Genomic DNA, 22,388 nt, shown 5'->3' with positions numbered 1-22,388 from the left:
ATATGCAACTCCACTAGCCGTTCGAGACTTCTCAGCATGCAAGAGGTCATGTCGATAGGTCTAAAGCTTTTGTGGCTAGTGCAGTCATCTCTTACAACCTTAGGGATGAAAGCGACCCTCACCATCCCTAATGCCCTACTTTAGGAAGAATTTTTATAAAAAAATGTGCGAAAACTACAATATTATAAACATTGTGAATATGTATAGAAAAAAAACTGAACTGGGTATGTCGATATTTACACTTGTGCATTATGTACATATGTATATTTACCAAATATTTTTTTAGAATCAAAAAAATATATTTTGAACAAATATTTTTTCGAATCATTTATTTTGCATTGTACTGTATTTCGACAGATACCGCCAGTGTAAAATATAAGTGGTTTGGAATTTTTTTTTCAGACCAAATTCAATAATCACAAAATACAAATTTTTAAAACATTTCTAGATTTTTAAATATTCTCAGTATTTATACATTCTGTCAAAAAAGAACCGGAATTCGTTCATTGAAACGCAAAATAGTTTTTTAATCATCAAAATTTATTTTGTCGCCTTTAAAATAGGCTCCATTCGAAGCAATACACATATGCCAACGATTAGTCCAGTCAGCAAAGCACCTTTTAAACGCGTTTAAAGAGATCTTCTTCAGCTCTTACAGCGAATTCTCTTTAATGACTTCTATCGACTCAAAGCGGCGTCCGCGGAGTGGAAATTTAAGTTTTGGGAAAAGGGAAACGTCACATGGAGCTAAACCCGGTAAATGCGGTGGTTGTTCGATGATATTTGTCGAGTTTTTGGTCCAAAAAATGTTCACAATATGAGCCTTGTGAGACAGTGTGTTATCACGATGCAAGATCCATGAGTTTTTTTCCACAAATTGGGGCGTTTCCTACGCACATTCTATCTCAAACGAAGCATAACTTCCAAATAATATTCCTTGTTTACTCTAGAACTATTTGGAATGAATTTCGAGTGCATAACATCATGATAATCAAAGAAAACGAGTAGCATGACTTTCACTTTTGACCGACTTTGACGTGGTGTTTTGGGTTTCGGCTCATGTGGATAGCGCTATTCAGCCGCCTGTTGACTGGTTTGCATGTCAAACTCATATACCTACGTCTCATCGTCTGTTATGATGCGCTGGATAAACGTTAGATCAGAATCCACTTGCTCAAGCATGTCTTCAGCCACCTTCTTCCGATGAATTTGAAAAAAATTCAACTCTCTTGGAACCGCCCTCAAACTTAAATGATGATTTTCCAGCACCATTTCCTTGACTTTGTTGACGATTTCATCCGTTCAAGACGTTGATGGGCGACCAGATCGGGGCAAGATCTTCCACGACTTCTCGGCCCTCTGCAAATGCCTTTTACCACTCGTAGACCCGTGTTTTTGATAAAGCACACTCGCCATACGCTTTCTGCAACATTTTCAACGATTCGGCACAGGAAATTCCGCTCAAAAAATAAAATTCAAAACAAATTCTTTATTCGATATTTTTATCCATAGTGATGACTGATATAATTAAATGCCAAAAACAAGATAATTCACTGATCACGCTCAAACTATGCGACACTATAGAGGACAGTTGTACCAACATTCCACCAAAAAAATTAGACATAGGTGCAACACGCGCTTTTTAAATGAACGATTCCCGATATCTTTTTGACAGAATGTAGTCACTACATTTGGTATAAAAATACCCATTTCTTTATGTTCTACAATCAATTTAACTAAAAAACATTTTTCAAACTTCCATTTCTTCCTTGTGCGTTGTTATATACATACAAGGTGAATTCCAAAATAAATATAAAAATGTTTTTGATGGCACCATCTTTTTAATGAGTTAGTGTGTTGGAAGTTGCATCTCTAGCTGACTTCCAATGAAATCTTCCTGACATTCTACAAAGTTATTGCATCCAAATTGTCAGTATGTTTTTGTCATCGGTACAAAAATGAGTCTCGAACAAAAAGCTAATATCAAATTTTGTTTTAAAACCAGTAAAAAGTTTACCGAAACGTGTTTGAAAATGCATAAAAATTAGTCGGAATAATCGTTGAAATTCATGGAATCGGAGTTGAATATGTTCAAAACATCGATTTATGGCATTATAACTGATCATGTGGGTTAACAAAAGGTCTGTGCACGTTTCATTCCGCACAAGTTAACTAAGGACCAAAAATTGCTCAGAATTCTACATTCGAAAGACCTCATTAAAGAGGCGCGAAAAGACGAGAAGTTCCTTTACAACATTGTATCTGGTGATGAAACGTGGTGTTTCCACCATGAACCTGAAACTAAGCATCAAAGTGACTAGTGAAAGGCCCCAGACGAGCCACCAAACAAAAAATCGCGTTTGGAGAAGACTAAATTCAAGTCGATGCTCGTTTGTCGACGCTTGTTTTTATGATTCCTAGGGAATTGTCCACAAGGAGTTGGTGCCAATGCACCAAACCGTCAATGCAATTTTCTATCTTGGCGTTTTGAAGCGTTTGTTGCATCGCATTCATCGAATTCGCCCTGAATACCGCGAAGGAGGAAGCTGGCGCTTATTGCATGATAATGCACCATCACATCGATCCACTCACTATTTTTTTGTCTAGAAATAGCATTTTAACCATCAATCACTCACTGTATTCGCCTGATGTGGTTCCCTGTGACTTCTACGTATTCGGTTTTGCGTCCGTAGAAGGTATCCAAAAGGCTTGTACCGACATCCTGAAGGACATTCCGGTCAATGAGCTGAAACACTCTTTCGAAAGCTTTTAGATCGCGCAAAACAGGGTATCGACGCCACATTGTTCGTAACACTATCCAGCTGCAGGGCTACCAGCTCCCTGGCAGTCGGCCCTTCCTGATATGGAATCGTCCCCGATTCCGTTGTCTTCAGAATCGTTACTACTTGAGTAGTCATCGTCGAGTTCAGGAGAGATGCCAGGGTTTAAGTTTGCTAGATTTGTAACCAGAAGAAAAATTACGCGATCTTATGAATTCTTCTATTATTTTTCGTCTATCGAAATTTTCCAGTGGTTTCGCTTATGCCGTCGTGTACGGCGGCTACTAACTGATTGTGTACAATATCGTGCAAATTAAAGTTAAATATTAGCTCATTTGGACTATAACTGGTTGTTTTATTATTTTTTGAGTTAATGCTTAATTGCAAATCTTGTAATACCAAGTTCCAATATTTCGGAATATCAACGGAAGTACCTAAATAGTTTAAGATAGTTTGGTTAGCACGCTCGACTTGCTCATTAGACCGTGGAGTTCGTATGGCAGTTTTAATGTGTCTTATACCGTTTTGCTGGCAATGTGAAATAATGTCGACGTATAGGCGGTCCCAAGATCGATGATTACTTTAACCGGCAATCCGAAATATCCGGACTTAACTAGAAGATATTTGGAGAATGCGTCGGAAATTGCTAATACGTAACAATTTCCCTTCTTACTACGAACAAACGGACCGAAGTGATCAATGTGAATCAGGCAGAAAAGTATCGATTCTAACGGATCGAAGTGCATTGGATCTTCTACCTTACAGGGTTTTGCTTTCCGATATCAGCATTCAGCACACGCCGCGATATAATTTTTAATATATTTATGCATTTTCGCGAACCAAACCTTTTTGCGTAGTTTTATATTTTGGATCTGCATGGTATAAACGTTATTTGCATGACGTTATTTCGAATATAGAACCGGCTGGATCCACATTTTCAACGTGCTGCTCAGACAGTCACTAAGCGAAATTTCTGGCAAGTGTCGACTCGCGGTGTCTGTACAGTGACGACTGTAGTACAATGTTGATTGTCATGTCTTATCGCCGTACGATTGCATCACTACGCTTGCGGGCCTGATACTTCTAGCGTCGATGTGAACCTCATCCTGCGCACATTGGTCGTAGAGGGCCAACACTGGAGTGGTTGTCAAAAGTTTGTTAACTCTTTCAAACACTGTCTGCTGTAGCTCAGTCCAGAAAAAAATATTTTGTTCGAATTTGTGTAAAAGTGTTGTTAATGGCTATATTATCAAGGAGTAATCAGGGACAAATTTTCGGAAGCCTATGAGACACAAGAATCATCTCAGATCCCTTAGTTTGCAAAAATTTGCAATTGTCGATTCGGAGTGTCAACCCACTTTTTTTAGAAGAACCCAAAACTTCTCGAGATGCTGTAGACCTTCCTCAATAGAGCGACTTGGTATAATGACGTCATCTAAATATGCCAAGAATTCCCGCGGTTTCATTTCGGCGGCCAATCTATTCATTACTCTTTAGAACACAGTCGGAACGTTGACCAACCCAAAAGGCATTCTATTGAATTCATAGTGGCCTTCGTTGGTAACAAATGCCGTAAACTGCTCGAATGTTCGTCGAGCTCTATTTGATAATACCCCATTCGTAGGTTTAATATGGAAAACTATTAATTACCTGCTAGCTGGGCGAAATGATCATCCATCACTGGCATCGGATATGATGTTTTTTTCGTTACTTTATTCAAACATCTGCAGTCTACACAAAGTCGAGAACAATGGGTAAGGCAAATCAGGACTCTGATGGTCGTTACTTTATTCAAACATCTGCAGTCTACACAAAGTCGGAAACAATGGGTGAGGCAAATGAGGACTCTGATGGTCTTATAATTTCGTTTTCGAGTAGATCTTTTATTATATCTGCCACGATCGGACGTTATAGACATACATAGGATAGGTCGACATGGTTTCATATTCACAGGTGTTTCAATTTTCATTTTTACTGACACTTGTTTATTTTTAACTTCACCTTGTATATACAATTTTTATACCCGAGCGCTCTTGTGGACAAGAGTTATATGTATCCTCAACTATCTGCGCGATTTTTCTGCCAGAAAAATGTGAAACACAGATGGCGCTCCTAGCAGTAAGAAGGCGTTGTTCCTAAGCAACGACAGGTGGGCATTCCCACTACTTAGGACTGGTAGCGGCAGGCTAATCACCTACCCTGTCAGAAATCAAAATGGATTAGCGAAACCAACGCAAGACTGAGTCTTGTCAGGGCCCTATGCGCCCGAGAGGAGTGAATAAGGAAAAAAATGTTTAAGTAATAACATAAAGAAATCGAGGTTTATATAGACGTACACATATATACCTCAGTATGAGGAATTAAGGCCATTTAACAATACTCTTCCGTTCGTCTGGCCGTGCGCACGATAAATCGACCAGCAATGAATATACAATATGTACATAGTTCAATGAAACTTGGCATATAGGTATATTAATTTTTGTCGGAAGTGGGTATTGAAAATGGGAGAAATAGGGCCACTTACCTAACTACCACAAAGACGTTATTTCAATAAGGAAACAAACGTGATATATTCTTTATAAATAAAGCAAAATTACTTAAATTGGTACAAATGATGGTCCTAGAAAAACAAATTCACCACAATTAAAATTGTGAATAATTGGGTAACTACGTGTTTCTCGATAACGACTCAAACGACCAACTCCAACTCAGCTGATAACTAGAAAAAATTGTTAAATTAAAAAATTTACAAATTAAAGTTATGTACATACATACATTGCAAACTCACAAAAATACTCATCCAGAATGGAAAATTGATAATGAGTAATGTTATGAAATTAAAGCTGGAAAAAGAATTACCTAGTGTTACAGAAAGGTATAAATAATAAATAAAGGTAGCAAAAAAAAAAAAATTATGAATCCATAAAACTAGATCAAACATGGTACACGTATTGCTCCATGTCTCATCTAGGTCAAATATAAATATCAGAGAAATTGGATTAAAACCAAGCCAACTTTTTATTATTATAATACTAAATTTCCGTCCTTCTGTCGAAATTTGCAAACTATAATTCTCATTATCAATGAGTTTGTTTGACTCCAAAAATTAGCAGTCAGCCTTAATAAAACTGTACTAAAATGTGCAAGGGTATATAAAGTTTGCCCGGCCCAATTTAGCACTTCCTCGCTTGTCTTATTTAATATAAATTTCACATAACTTGTACAGTAGTTTTTGCATTACGTCCGGAAAATATGAATTTTGTTCTTTAATTGGACCTCTAATACAGTAGTCAAAATCCTTAACTTTAATATACCCCTTTACTGATGGCGAATTATAAGTGATGATCGTTCTTTTAACACCCTTTTTGGGTGTTTGGCCGAGCTCCTCTTCCTATTTGTGCGAACTACAGTTTTAAGCCGACTCCGAACAGCAGATGGTCATTGCCTGCCAAGGGGCACCCGCATTTGAAAAAATGGTTTCTATCGTTTGGTGTTTCAGGGACGGTTTATCGTACAGCAGAGTCGTCCAATATCCTGTACGCCTGTAGTTTGTTTTTGATTTTCAGTGTTAGAATTTTGTTTTTGAATAGTCGGCTTCAAAATTTCTACAAGCTCCTTAAAGGCTTTTTTAGAAATTCTGTAAAATGTCTAAAATTTTAAATCGGTTTAATCAATTATGTAAGCAAAATTTGAAATCATCGTCTGCTGTTTGAGTTATTCCTAGTGTACGGATGCACCCAGTGCCTCCTGTTTCTTTTATTTCTGCCCTGATGGAGAAGATAATATAATAAAATAAATATAATAAAATAAACATTGGTTGGCCGAATATTTTCAGGATAACTGCTCAAGTTCATTTATTCGCATCCTTTACTTTTTTAAGGATAGGAAAATTGTTGTACGCGTGCATAAAGATGGAAAATCATACTCAAATGTCGAGAAAACCATCAGCAGGACTAAAGCAACAGTGCAAAAGAGAATACATAGATTCAAAAGAGAGAAAAGGATCGAAAATAAGCAGAGATCACACCGCCCTACGAAGTTTACTGAGAGAGATGAATGCCTTATCAAGAGAAAAATATAAGAAAATTCTTTCGAAAGTGATCCGAATATAGCTACTGTATTGCAAATATCTCTAAACACCATTGTTTTATCGGACACAGTGCGAAGGTCAATCAAGAGAAATGGATATAAGGCATGTATTACTAGAAAAAAACCTTTTGTCAGTGATACTAATAGAAATAAAAGGCTCGAGTTAGCCAGAACTTATCAACTCAAAGAATTTGGCTTCTGGGACAAAGTAATTTTCTCCGACGAATCGAAGTATAATATTTTCAGATATGATGGGCAACTTAAAGTGTGGAGAAAACGAAATGAAGAATTAAATCCAAAAAAGTACAACTAAAACGGTCAAGCATGGAGATGGAGTCGTCATGGTTTGGGGCTGCATGATGTGGTCATGCTATTAGTCATGATGTTAGCAATCTTGTTTTTTATGGATAAATAATGACAGAAGAAGTATAGTTACAAATCCCTCAGGAAAACTTGTTACAAAGCGCTGAAAAAATGGGATTGTCTGGTGGATTTTATTGTATTTCCAGTAGGACAACGATCCCAAACAGATCGCGCACATAGAGCCCAGATATGAACCCTATTTATGGGAACATTTGCCAAACGATTAAGGAAATACCACATAACTTCCAAAAATCAACTTAACATCTTGCTACAAGTCGAATGGCAAAATATAAATTCGGGTTATACAAAAAATTGATTCTCGAAATGCCTGATCGATTAAAAGAAGTTATTCGATTACGAGGATATCCTACTAGATATAAAATGTAATTTCTCTCAAATTATTAGCAAACTTTTTCCTACATAAATGCTTTATTGCAAGAGTATCAACCGGTTGCTATGCGAATTTTCAGATTTTCTATGGTTTTTTCTTTCTTATTTGAGAATGAGACAGCTTATATTGTATATGTTCTTATATTTCACACCGGGCCAATTGGATTTATTTTGAATTTTGAATAAAGTATTAAAACACTCAAAAACTTCAGTGATATTTTTTATAAAACATCTTCGAAGTGGTAGGGTGCAAAGACTTCTGCTGTACACTATATGTGTAAATAAATACGAAATATATTAAAAATACTTTCTATTCTCAACTAATTTATTAACAAGAAAATTTTTTTGCAATAACCATTTTCTTAAAATTAAAATAATATACATTTTTTAAAGTCCAAACCTTCATTTAACATAAGTTTAACATACTAAAAGTTTGAAAAAAACGACGTACATTAATGTTAAATCGATTATAAACCAGAAACAAATGGATATTTTTTCAACAAATGGTACTTTATTTTTAAGAAGTTGCATGAAATAATTCCAACACTTGGAAAAAGGGAAGCGCACTTCTGAAATTGTCGCTCAGTAATCAAGCTAGTTTTTGTTAAAATTATTGCCGCCATATTAATTTTTTTTAATAAGTGGAGATTTGTTTCACTGTGTTTCTAGATACTGTTGTACTCTTGACAATTGTTTTCTCTTTCCTTAATTTCTTATCCACTCGCATTTGCGTTTGGCATACTTACGCGTAATATTGTATTGCACACCGTCTTATCAACGGTCGCTCGACGTACGCAGCCAACGAACACATTCTATTGATGCTCCTTCATGAAAGAGTTGACATTAGTTAAAATTCAACACTTTCGTGAATTTTGTAAGCAATTGAAGGAATTTAAGAGATGACTAAATCCGTCTTCTGCACTCAATTTCACGAAGCGCCTGTGTGTATGTTTGTATGTCTATATGAGGCATGCGTGGGAAGACTGGGCACCTTTTATTTAGTTGCATCGGAGACCGAAAAAAGCAGCGATGACTTTGGAGAAGACGAACTCCACATATACACACCAACAGGCAGATACACAAACAAGTTTAGTAACAATAACAACAGTGCACTAACAATACTTTAGGCGCTGTATGCAAGACCTTTATAGTGAGAGCACAAGCAGCACTTCCAAAAACAATGACTAGGGTGACGATGTAGAATACAAGAATTATGACGTTGACGTTGGCAAGGCAGTTTGAAGGTGGACGTCTTCGCCAAGACGTTCATCAACTATAGCTAAGAAGGCTTCAACGCAGGCTGCTTGCGTGGTGTGTTCTGTTGTATTTATTGGTGTATTTGGTGTGTTTTGGCATGTATGGTGAATGGTGGCTTCTACTGATACACTGACTGTGGCGTTAGCACTGGACGTCTTAGGTTGGGGACAATCAACGTCTTAAGGATATTTTCTTTCTTAGGCGCGCAAAATTAGAAAATGTGGTTAAGAAAAATAATATTTATAGTTGTGGAAGCGCAGCAACTAAATTAGTTTGTCGGCAACACTCGGGCCATCAACAGTAGTACGAATATAAACGGTAGTTTCTCAATAAAGCAGCGTATCAAATAACGAGAAAGCGCGGGCCAGCAACACTAACGTTGAATGGCCGTTAAACGTCTTACAACTTTAAATGAAAATATAAATTCAAATTGCGGTAGTGTTAACAAAGGTCGAGCGTGATTTATTGTTCTTAAGCGTTCAGATCATAGCTTTCTTGGAGAGTGGGTCAGATGCTCTATGCTACAACCGACGAACCAAATAAACTACTCGTTTTTAGATGTATAAAAATTAAACAAATGCCAATACAAAATTAAAGCAAGTCGGCCCGCCTACTCAGCTTGGCCGTTGCGCTATAGTAGATGAGATGGCCGATGGCCCATAGCTGTTAACCTATTGCTCGCCGAGTGATATAGTGTTTAGCAATAAGATAACAGCAACAATTCATTATTCGTACAATTGGCAAAAAATATGAAATTGACATTGAATGGTGGAAATAACAGAAAATTCTATTATAGTACCAGTATACATATATGTATGTCAACGCTCAACGGCCCAATACACTGATAAAGTTTACTCGTATATAGATTAACGAAGCGCCACATATGTATGTATATACATATATGTGTGAAATTTACAGCTTTTTAAATTTTAATTTAACTTTTAATTTTAATTTTAGGTTTAGTTTTAATTTTAATTTCAATTTTCAGTTTCGTTTCAAATTTACTTTCAGTTGTAATTTTAGTCTGAGTTTTAATTATAATTTTAAATTTAATTTTATATTTATTTGTTAGAATTTATTTAGAATCTTTCATGGTTAAAAAATATATAAAATATAGTTTGTTAAGTGTTTATAAGTTTCAAAATATAAAGATAAATTTTAGCTATTTGTATAGCTTACTATATTCTTGTATAACATGTGGATGGGTTCAATTTTTTCAACAATTCGCTGGGCTTATAGCAACATTTTCTTTATAATGCCGCATAATGAGGTGACATTCTCAATCCTCTTAATGTCTGCCATGAAAAGCTTCTTATTAGAAACCGTCCGCGTTTGTAAGATATCATTAGCATTTGATGTACGCAACAATTATTATTTTGTATGCACATACATATGTAAATGGTCTTTCAAAAGATGCGCCTAGGTGTTGGTTTAAAACAAAACATTTAAAAATTTAGATTCCTACCAGTTTCAATATTTTTATTCAAAGTACGGCTCTTAACAGATATACATGTATGAGCACCTCCACAGGTAAAATCCGTCAAACAGTCGATTCATCAATGCCTAATTATTGGGAACGTCGAGATATTGATGTTGAGGTTTGTTCAGGAACACTTTCGCTACGCCACCAATATTCTCAACAGAATGTCCAGATTGCGGTCTGCCAATCCTTTTTCTATTCTTAACAAGACCAGTTTTTTGCAATAAAGAAATATAATTGTCCCTACAAGCGATCAGTCTTCATCTATTTCATAAAATTAAAATTAAATAAAATTATGTTTAGAGAATGTTTCATTATTGATGGTGAAACCCTACAACGTACAAAAAAATTATAAGACCAAGATGATAATGATGATATCTACTAAATCAATAATAGGAAAATTTCCCATTATCGTTGATTGTATGTTTAAAACGGTATCTCATTTCATTAATTATTACGCATTTATTTTAGTAAAGCGCAAATTCTTGTTCTGTGCAAGACGAAATAATTATAAGACCAAAAACATTTGCTTTTAATTTAAAAGTTTACAATGTAGGTTATTACAATTGCTCAAATTGTTATGTCTTTTCGACCGCTTTGTCTCGTTCTCACATTTATGTCGTTGTTTTGGTTTAGAAACAAAAAATATGCCGCGCGGAAAACCTTTGTCTGAATTTGAGGAGGGACAAATTTTAATATGGAGAGACGAAGGTCTTACAATGTGAGAAATAGCTTCAAAATTAAAAAGAAGCAAAACTGGGGATTTCTATTACTTTCATTTGAAAGAAGAGTACAGATATACCAAAAGAAGCGGTTGGAAACCTAAACTTAAAGCTAGAGATGTTCGGGAAATCAAGCGTTTAGCTATAAATAAGTCCAATAGCCCGCGGAAATTAAACATATCCTTAATTGTAAGTTACTACCCGGTATTCAAAAAATTTTTCAACCGGATTCTGGTCTAAAATATGTAAAACGAGTACCTAAAACTAAGTGAACCGCACGGCACAAACAGGCCAGATTGACATTTGCAGAAAAGTACCAATTTTGGGAAGATTAATGGGAAAAAGTAATTTTTTCTGGAGAAAAAAAAAATGCAATCTAGACAGATAAGATGATTGCCAAATATATATATCCTTCTATTTCTTCCGTTCATAACTTCTATATATATTTATATATATATCCCTTTTTGGGTGTTTGGCCGAGCTCCTGCTCCTATTTGTGGTGGGCGTCTTGATGTTGTTCCACAAATTGAGGGACCTACAGTTTCAAGCCGACTCCGAAGTGCAGATTTTTTATGAGGAGCTTTTTTCATGGTAGAAATACTCTCGGAGGCTTGCCATTGCCTGCCAAGGGGTGACAGCTGTTAGAAAAAACTTTTTCTTCATTTTGGTGTTTCACCGAGATTCCAACCTGCGTTCTCTCTGAATTCCGAATGGTAGTTACGCACCAACTCATTCGACTACGGCGGCACTTATTACGAAGCACATATTAAGAGTGGATTTTCTAGCATTACAATGCAGCCGTTCATGCTTCTAAAGCAACAAAAGAGTTTTGGCAGTGAAAAAAATACCAATTTTAGAATGGTATGATTGAAGCCTTCACCTTACCCAATAGAAAATGTATTTAAGGCAATATTATTAAAATAACTAGTGTTAATTTCACACATGGTTAAAATCGCTAAATTATGTACTAATTTCTAGGTACCTTATATCATATTTATTGTAAAAGATATATACAAATCTATATTCAAACATTGACACTTCGTATCTGTCTCAATTGTCAAATCAAATTTTAACGGTAAGATCTGTACATATTCAAATTCATTATCTTTGTTGTTTACTATCGTAGTAGTCATGTGGCGAAACAAAATTATCGGCTTAATGCGTCGCCACCAATTCTAATGATACTTATTTTCGGTAATGCGTACTAAGCCGAACGTAAAAAGTGGACATTCATCATTCGGCTTCGCTTTTTTGTTGTTAGGACGATCTTTTGGTAAAGAAAATTATTATTTTTATTTCATAACCTGTTAGTTAATAGGTTTTCAATAGAATTTTGTACGGAGCCATACAATGGAAGAAAAGAGAAAAGAAATTGACATTGACGGCAGGAAAGTCATAATTAAATAGTGGAGAGAAGGCCAAAACTATCGAAAAATAGGAAGAATAGTAGAGAGGACATAAATGTGAGTTCAGACACGAATTAAAAGTTATGAAAAAAACCGGAATCATAACTTCAAAGCGTCCTAGTAAACTAGCAAAAGGGAAAAGCGCAGGATTATAAAGTGTGTATAGAAAGATGCAAATATAACTGCTTCAAAAGTGAAAGATGAAATAAGGAATAAGGATCGAAAATATGTTTGTGCTTCAATTGACAGAAAAGTCTTTAAAAAAGCTGTCATGGAAGAGTTGCTAGAAAGAAGCCACTTATATCTCTAGTAATACCAACAGTGAAACATGGAGGTGGTGGGATGATGGTATGGGGGTGAGTGATAGCTGGATAAGTTTGCTTATTTGGATATTTTTAAACAAACTTTAAAACAAGGAGCTGAGATGCTCTGGTAATAAGTTCACACATAACAAGATTAACTATTTCTTCGACCTTAACTCCCACCCAAATGGGTCTCCCTAAATTATAAAGTTACCAAGCCAAAAACATGAAAATACTCCACCAAACTAATTTCTATGAAGAGAAACTTTTCAAAACAGTCTTGACAACTTATTGCCAGTTTTGCAGCTAATCATAATGGAACGGGTAGATAAATTTTTGTGGATTTATTTTACTTTTAGGGAAGTGCTGGTTTCAGCGTGGGTTGCAGCAAGCTTCTTAAAACGCGCATGTTTTTTGGAATATCTTAAATTTATTATAAATGAGCGCAGACTATTGAAGTATGTCATTTTTGGGTTTGAAATAAAATCTATGAACTGTGCATTTTATTTAATATGTTCAATTTGGTTATATAGTTAACAAATAATAATTCCGAAAGCTCAAACGCCGCCGTAAAGGGGCATTGACTTATGATATTACGAGGGGAGCCTTTTATATGTCGGGATTAGAGAACAAAAACAAATTTTAATAATCGAAAATCACTTTATTGTTTTTCAAAATATTCTCCATGAAGATCTATACACTTTTGCATGCGTTTGAACCAATTGTCGAAGCACTTTTGCCACTCTGAATGAGGTACCTCCAAAACATGCATTCTGAATGCCGCAACCGCTTCTTCAGGTGTCGAAAAACGTTGACCTCTCTGTTTGTTTTTTACGTACGGGAATAAAAAGAAGTCATTCGGTGCCAAGTCAGGACTATACGGCGGATGACCCATTAATTCGATGTTTTGGGTACTCAAAAATGCAGTTGTTTGAGCCGATGTGTGAGAGCTCGCATTGTCCTGGTGAAGAGTGATCCGTCTTTGGCGATTGGTTTTCCTAATTTCTTGGAAAACAACTGGCAAACAAATGGTTGTGTACCACTCAGAATTTACTGTTCTGCGTTGTTCTAGTGGTACGGTTATGACATGTCCAGGTTTTCCGAAAAAACAGGCGACCATTTGCTTGGAAGTACTTCGTGCGCGAACAACTTTTGTTGGATTTGGCTCATCTTGAAACACAAATACAGTCGACTGCTGTTTACTTTCGGGCTCATACGCGTAAATCCATGATTCATCACCTGTCACGATGTCATAGACGTGTTTCGAAGCCCCGCGATCGTATTTTTTGAGCATTTCCTTCGACCAATCGACACGAGCCTTTTTTTGAGCGATTGACAAATTGTGTGGGATCCAACGCGAACAAATTTTTTTGACAGTCAAATGTTTATGCAATATTGAATGTATGCTGGTCCCACTAATGCCTAAGATTGTCTCAATCTCCCGATAGGTCACATGACGATCTTGCAATATCAGTTCGCGCACAGCATCAATGGTTTTCGGAACAACAACTGATTTTGGACGACCTTCACCAAATTCGTCTTGGAGTGAACTACGACCACGATTGAATTCACCATACCATCGATAAACTCTCGTCCTTGATGGAGCTTCATCGCCAAAAAATGAATTAAGTTCATCCATGCAATGTTGCTGAGTTAATCCACGTCGAAAGTTGTAAAAAATAATCGCACGAAAATGTTCACGATTTAATTCCATTTTTGGACCGAGATGAATCTTTTAAGTTACCGTAAACAACACAAACAGCGCTGGTATTTCAAAACGTTCCGAGTACGTAAAAGCCAAAAAATGTCAAACTTTGGGATACAGCTGTCAGTTGCCAGATTGCAACACCAAGGTTGCCAAATCCCGACATATAAAAGGCACCCCTCGTATGTGTATGTATGTATTTTAACATCGATATACTGTTTTTAATTTGCCCATTGGTTTCAGTTCCTTTCGAATTTTTCAATTTTACAAATTTTTTCATTGAAAACGAACACAAATTTTTTTACAACATTAAGAAAAATACTGAATTATGGCCCAAAATTAATTTGAATTTGAATATAATGACCCAAAATTTGAGAATAATGACCCGAAAGAATTTACGTTACTTTTGTTTCAACTGTTGCCCAGAAATTTTATCCGAAAGAATATTGTAATGCTGAATTTAGAACTATTTCCGCGAACAATAACAATACAAAACGTTGATCGTTTATTATTATCGAGATTAAAAATTCGAATTACCGGTTAAAATATGATAAGGAGGCTTCTTAGTTAATGAGTGTAATCCCATTCAAGTGTATTAAGAGTAAATTATTAACACATTCACACCAGTGATTTGAAGCTTTCTGAATAAACAAATTATATTTATAAACGGCTGCTGCCGTAGCCGAATGCGTCGGTGCGTGACTACCATTCGGAAGGAGTAGGCTCGAAGTTCCTCACATGAAACAGGAAAATGATTGGAAAAAGTTGTTTCTAATAGCGGTGGCCCCTCGGCAGGCAATGACATGCCTCCGAGTGTATTTTGACATGAAAAAGCTCCTCATAAAAATCATTTATCGTTCGGAGTCGGTTTAAAACTGTAGGTCCCCCATTTGTGGAACAACATCAAGACGCACACCACAGAGGTGTACGCGCCAATTATTTATATTTTTTTTTATAAAATTTTACCCTTCCACTAGTTATTTCGCCTAGCTTCTCTTCCCATTTGTTTTTGTTTTGGTTTTTTTTTTCATCTTGATGTTCTTTCACAACTGAAAGGGCCTACAGTTTTATGCCGTCTCCGACCGGCAGACTTAAAGATATTTCCGAAACTATTTAATAGTTCATTTAAAACTAAATTGAAATTGTATTTAGTATAAGATAAACCAATGGTTTGAGAACAGATTGAACTCTTTTAATGCTCTATGAATAAGATATGTAGCAGCATATTAGATCTGACTACTGTCAATGAAAAATGTCATTATACCTGAGGCTTTCCTGCGGAATATTAAAATAAATGCGTTTAGGCAAGGATACAGAATCAATAGCACAGCAAAATGAAGTGTAACGATTTCAGGTTAGTGAGCATACATCTGGCACTGTAAGAATGCTTAAGGCCACTAAAACTAAATGAATATAGGCATACTTCAAAAAAAATTGTTCCAGTCTATTGATGATAGAATAAGAATAAGATTTTGCGATGGTATAATTTAATTGGCTTTGAAATGAGAATCACGAGTCTCATACCACACCTAGGAGTATGGGTGATTTGTAACTATAATGTATATTCACTTGTATATTCATCGTATAAATGGGATTGTGCGTCGTTAAAACAGTTAGATGTGTGATTGACACAGATTAAAAACGATATTTTTAAACATATTTTAAAAATTTTTACTTTTTATATTTTATTTTATTACACAACGACAGTTAGTGAGTTACGAATTTAACCAAGTTAAAAAATAAGTGAGAATGAGAAATAAAATTCGATACTACCAAATTTGAAAATTAAGATTAAGAGATCACTAAACTTTTCAATCGCCATTGAAAAATTTGTGTACACAGTATCAAGTTGAGCCCAATTATTAAAAGCAGATAAAGAGTATTCGGAACATGCTGCTAGATTTGTTGGTAGGTTGATCTACCAGAAATAAAACCATGTTTGTTAACAATTTGTACGCGATTAACTGCAAAAAATATTTTTTATTTAACAACATATTTAAATAATTTTGAGGTTGTTGGTAATTTCGAAATAGACCTATCATATAATTATTATTTGCTTTTGTAAAGGTGTAACTTGCGTTACCTTGTATACAACAATAAATTCGCCCCGTTCAAAGGGCAATCCACTTCTAGATTTGGCTCTGCTTCGAAATTAGAAGCTGCAAAAAAAAGCTGCAAATAGATTAACAGCTTCTAATGAAGAATGGGATTGCATATCATTATAAAAAACATTAGATATATTGGTTGAGCACTATTTTTTTATTTAACAATTTTCAAAAAGCCCTGAGGTTTGATTTTATGTCACTCAAACCTACGCACACAATATAAAATTAAAATATTCGTATCAAATATCATTAAATTGAGTATTCGCAAAAATAGTTTTGAGCGTACAAGGTTCTCATTGCAACGTAAGCGGAACATGTAGACCAGGGTCTTAATTATAAAGCTGGAGTTCAGGCTTTACAGGCGTTGTAGGAATTAGAAGTAGACATATGATATGATAATTTTCAGGCCTGACATTTACTCGTAATGTTTATGTTCTGCAACGAAGATTTGCGGACGTTACAGAAATTTATTTTCTATTGTTGTAAATATCTGCGCATTTGCCACTTTTTAGTTATATTTAATAATAAAATTAATATCTTCTCGATTTTGACCGGACCCGGTGGTCTAGAAATGTCAAAAAATCGATTTATTTCGAAAGGCTAGTATCTTAAGACTGTGAAATTGTCATGGGGAAAGTCCCAACATTCTAGCTCCTACAGCCCATTAACTAGGTAGAGAGTGATCCGCGCGCTCCTGTATCACAAACTTTAAGCCCATTTATCTCGAAATGACTTTTTTCGGCTATATTTCACTTATTTCGTATTTCTGTGATTAAAAGACTGACAAAAAAACCTAAAAATTGGTGTTAAATTACAATACAAACTGCGCCATTTTCTTTTTTTTATTTTTATTTTAGTACAGGATATAGTTACAGCCATACTGCTTAATAATTTTTTTTTATACAAAAAATTCCTGAAAATACCCAAAATTTTTTAGACCTCCGGGAACCCTTAAATATCAAATAAAACATTGAAACGTACAAATATCCAAAATGTGCGTGAGTATGTAACATATATGTATAACCAAAATAATTTTCAGACAAGTAATTTATCGACTAAAAAAATTCGATGATAATAAAAATTCTTATTTCAAACAATTTTAATTTATTAACTACATTGCAGACCTTCTTCAAGTATTATTAGCTTAATAAAGAAACTTAAATAAAAAATGTTTAATTTGTAGAGTAAAATACCCTCGCCATTTCCTGCCGAAGGTGACCGCTAGTAGAAAAAAACTTTTATATAACTTGGAGTTTCATGTCCACACTAGTTCTCAAACCAGGACCCTACCGAATGGCAGTAACGCAACAACCGATTCGTCTGCGCCGGCCATAGCTGAATGAACTTCAACTTTTCATAGCATTTAGCCTTCCAATGTCAAACAAAAACTAATTCTAAAAGTTTTTGCAGAGTATAAGCTACAGTGGCCATTTAAAACTCCTGTGTCGGAATATTGGAATTAAAAAAATTTGAAGAAATAAAGTTGACAAACTCTTTGAGTCTCTCCATGATCCAACCACTTCTCTAATTGTAATTTGACGATTCTCTATAACAATTTTCTTCACTTTCCCAACATCTTCATCGGTTGATGATGTGTTGCGGCGTCCAGACCTTCTCGACCTTTTGTGAAAACCTTGTACCACTTGTAAACATTTTTTTGACTCAGAGCACTCTCATTGACAACATTTCAAGGATTTTTGAGCGCTTAATTGCATTTTTTACACAAAATTTGATACAAACTCTTTGATCCATTTTTTTTTCGATAGCAGAAAATCGATGAACACGCAAAACACTTGTCTTATTTATGCCTCTTACCAACAAACTAAACATGTTAAGCATATATTGCTATAACCGTGAAATAGCTTCGATACTAGTGTACCAGCATAAAAAAAATAATCGAAAGTCAAATATACATAGCCCTCGAAATTTGAAAATTCAAGTTATTTTTGGACCACACCTCGTATGTGGTTGTTTTGGGTTAGAAACAAAAAATATGCCGCGCGGAAAAGCTTTATCTGAATTTGAGGAGGGACAAATTTTAATATGGAGAGACGAAGGTCTTACAATGTGAGAAATAGCTTCAAAATTAAAAAGAAGCAAAACTGGGGCTTTCTATTACTTTCATTTGAAAGAAGAGTACAGATATACCAAAAAAAGTGGTTGGAAACCTAAACTTAAAGCTAGAGATGTTCGGGAAATCAAGCGTTTAGCTATAAATAAGTCCAATAGCCCGCGGAAATTAAACACATCCTTAATTTGTAAGTTACTACCCCTTTTGCAACAAATTTTGCAAACGGATTCTAGTCTAGAATATGTAAAACGAGTACCTAAACCTAAGTTAACCGCACGGCACAAACAGGCTAGATTGACATTTGCAGAAAAGTACCAATTTTGGGAAGATTAGTGGGAAAAAGTAATTTTTTCTGGAGAAAAAAAATTCAATCTGGACAGATAAGATGATTGCCAAATGTATTGGCGAGATAAACGGGAGAAAAAGGAGGATAGAATGGCGAAATGGTTTCATTTCCACAAAAATAAATAGAGTTAAGTATATAGAACATCTAGACGAGGTACTCATTACGAAGCAGATATTAAGAGTGGATTTTCTAGTATTACAACGCAGCCGTTCATGCTTCTAAATCAACAAAAGAGTTTTGGCAGCGAATAAAATACCAATTGTCGAATGGTCTGACTGAAGCCTTAACCTTAACCCAATCGAAAATGTATGGGCAATACTTTCCCTATGAGTTTCCACAAATGAAAGACATTTTGATAGCGCTAAAGCCTTTAGAAGTGCGATTATTGTCGGATGGTCAAAAATTGATCAAAATATCATACAAAATTTCATCAAATTGATGCCTCCGCGACTTCAACAAGTTATAATGAAAGGAGGATCCAACACAATTTACCAAGCTTTAAATCATAAACTAACCCGAAGAACTCTATTTGTTTATTTAAAATATAGGCACGTTTTTATGATGGAACTAGTTTCCCACAGCCCCCAGGCCGCACCACCACTCTCATTCGTCACTAATAATCGAGTGTTTGCTTAAATTTAATCTAAAAAATCTTAGTTTTTCCTATTTCCCACTATTTATAGCACACTCTAGACTTCATAATCCGCATAAGCTGTTCAACTATGACCGAAATGCAAAGTTCAAAAACGGTTTGAGATAGAAAATTAATAAAAATAATTTTGCTTGATATTTTTCTGATTGGTTGTTTTGATTTTATTCAACGAGGCATAGCAATTGATGCCGGGCATTATAATATTATAGTTATTAATAAAAAAATATTTTCTACGAAATTATTTTTTGTAATTCTTTTATATACATATCCTAAATCCCTCAAAACTACTCCTACGCGAGCGGGGCCGCGGGTTAAAGCTAGTAATTAATAATTACGGCCGCCGTAGCCGAATGGCTTGGTGCGTGACTACCATTCGGAATTCACAGAGAGAACTTTGGTTCGAATCTCGGTGAAACACCAAAATTGAGAAAAACATTTTTCTAATAGCGGTCGCCCCTCGGCAGGCAATGGCAAACCTCCGAGAGTATTTCTGCCATGAAAAAGCTCCTCATAAAAATATCTGCCGTTCGGAGTCGGTTTGAAACTGTAGGTCCCTCCATTTGTGTAACAAAATCAAGACGCGCACCACAAATAGGAGGAGGAGCTTGGCCAAACACTCAAAAAGGGTGTACGCGCCAATTATATATGTATATATATAATAATTAATTTAAGTTTCGAGAAATGTGTGCTTATTTTTGGATATTCTTAAAACATTTGCCATTAAAAGTTTAAATATTAAAAATATAAATTGTTAGCCCTAAACTGATAATGAAAATATAATAAATTTAGTTGTTCTTATAATTGCTTCTTGTTGTATATTTTCTAAGAAGTCTGATGCTTTTCGTATACACACTTATCTATAAGTACAATTATGTATTCGGGCTTTTGTTATTTTTTTGGTAAAAATCTACTGAACTGAGCTAATTAAGCAAATGCACATCACTTGAATTGCCTTTTCTCTTGCCTACTATACAAATTAATTAACGACTACCGAAACTGGGTTGATATGTGACAACCATAGGATTGGTATCGGGTTTAGACGTGGAAAATCAAATTATACTTAAAGTCTGTATGTTTTAATGGCTGCTGTCTCTCGGCATTTCAGCATAAATCTATAAATCCCATCATTTGTGGAACAGCACCAAAACAGAAACCAGAAAAGTGAAGATAATTATCCAAGCCATAAAATGAGATGTGTAAGCTAATTTGATTAATATAGATATGAAGCAATTGGAAAATATTTTTATTCAGTGCCCAATTGTTTGTACCATAGACTTTTGAAGACAACTTTACAAATAGTGAAAATAAAAATATAAATCAAAGTATATTAGTGGAGTAATTACACGAATCGTCAAATTTATGATTTCGACGGTTAAAACCATTTTAATACATACCATTTTTATATATTATTATGGCATGCCCGAAATTTTCAATTAAATATTAAAAAATTATAACTTAGGCTATTCACAAATATATATTTTTCATAAAGTTTCAAACTTTCTCTGCCCTCTAGCTGATGCTAATATGAAATTATGAACATTGTCAGCAGAATCGGATCTCCCTCTACTGCGCTGCGTAACGCGGAGACAATCTGATCAATCCAATCTCTATAGGTTTTTTCTTTCAGATCTGGCAGGGTAATGGTCGCTGTTTGAGTGCCCGCATATACAATTACATCTGCAATTTCCACATCATCAAAACCAGCCAAAGATTTGACCGCTTTGGTCACCTCTTTACTTCATCGATGTGCTTGCATTTTATCGTGATACGATGAGTACGTGCCTTCACTGTAGCTTCACTACCTAAGGTGATCAGTATATTTTTGGCACTAATTTGTCAATTCAATTAGGAGAGCGCTTTTTTGAGTTCTCCTTATTTTCTATACTGATTAAGCGAAATTCTTGAATTTATCGTCGCTTTTCACTTTCTTTAGTATGTCAGCGTAAGAACTGTTACCCGTTTTTTCCGGTATTATAGCATGGGGTCTAACTCTTCATACCGTTTTTGTTCACAGCTTTTTGAAAATTTGGAGAGACACACAGAAGACGTTCGTGTACTACTCTCATTGTAGGATGTCCCGCCTGAGTTGCGTTACACATTTCTGTGGTGGTAGAGGGATTTCATGTTTGTCGATGGCGGCTAAAAGTATTTTGTTGAATATTTTCATAACTATGGGTAATAAAGAGCTACCTCTCCAATTGTTGCATTTTTTTTATCACATTTTTTCGGTAGTTTCACTATTATAGACTCCTTCCACTCATACCGAAATTTGGTAAGAGGTTCAGGCCTTATTTCCCCTTATGTTGGGGAGTGGTGTTTATTCCCCGGTTCGGGCTCAATTGCCTACATGATATGAAATCCAAGGTATCTCCTTGCACTGCGCTCAAAGTTCTGTCAAAGTGTATTTTCCATATTTCAATTTGCTCCTTATAGCTGTTGTCACCTGCCATTTTCATCTTCTACAGGTGAGTTAATGACAAACTTGCTGCCGGCTATTGATTTCATCTCACTTTTGTAGCTGCTGTTTGTGCTTGCTGCCCCAGGATGTCGTATTAGCTGAGCTTCTTGAGATCCCAGCAAAGCGCAGCGAGCGTTTTAATTTTGTTCAATATGGATCGATGAGCGAAAACCCAAGGTATTTTTGCAGATGTCTTGTAGTTTATCTTTTCCAATATATAAGTACTTTTCCGGTATTTCCGCAAGCTTGTCTTTGCAAGCGC

The 22,388-nt window shown here is 35.4% G+C and overlaps 1 protein-coding gene across 3 annotated transcripts in view; it reads left to right on the top strand.

The window, feature by feature from the left end:
* The window catches only part of LOC128869275 (GATA zinc finger domain-containing protein 10-like), a 146,415-nt gene that overhangs the window by 84,635 nt on the left and 39,392 nt on the right, over positions 1–22,388 (top strand). Inside the window, exon 1 of one of the 3 annotated variants that reach the window (XM_054111813.1) lies at positions 9,166–9,329. The exons of the other annotated variants lie outside the window; for them this stretch is intronic. The gene's annotated coding sequence lies outside the window, so the exon portion shown is untranslated. Of the gene's footprint in view, positions 1–9,165; positions 9,330–22,388 lie in introns of those variants that run through there. 3 annotated transcript variants of the gene reach the window in all.

The sequence above is a fragment of the Anastrepha ludens genome, chromosome X, assembly GCF_028408465.1.
Source record: "Anastrepha ludens isolate Willacy chromosome X, idAnaLude1.1, whole genome shotgun sequence".
NCBI lineage: Eukaryota > Metazoa > Arthropoda > Insecta > Diptera > Tephritidae > Anastrepha > Anastrepha ludens.
This window is presented reverse-complemented; position numbering and strand designations above follow the sequence as displayed.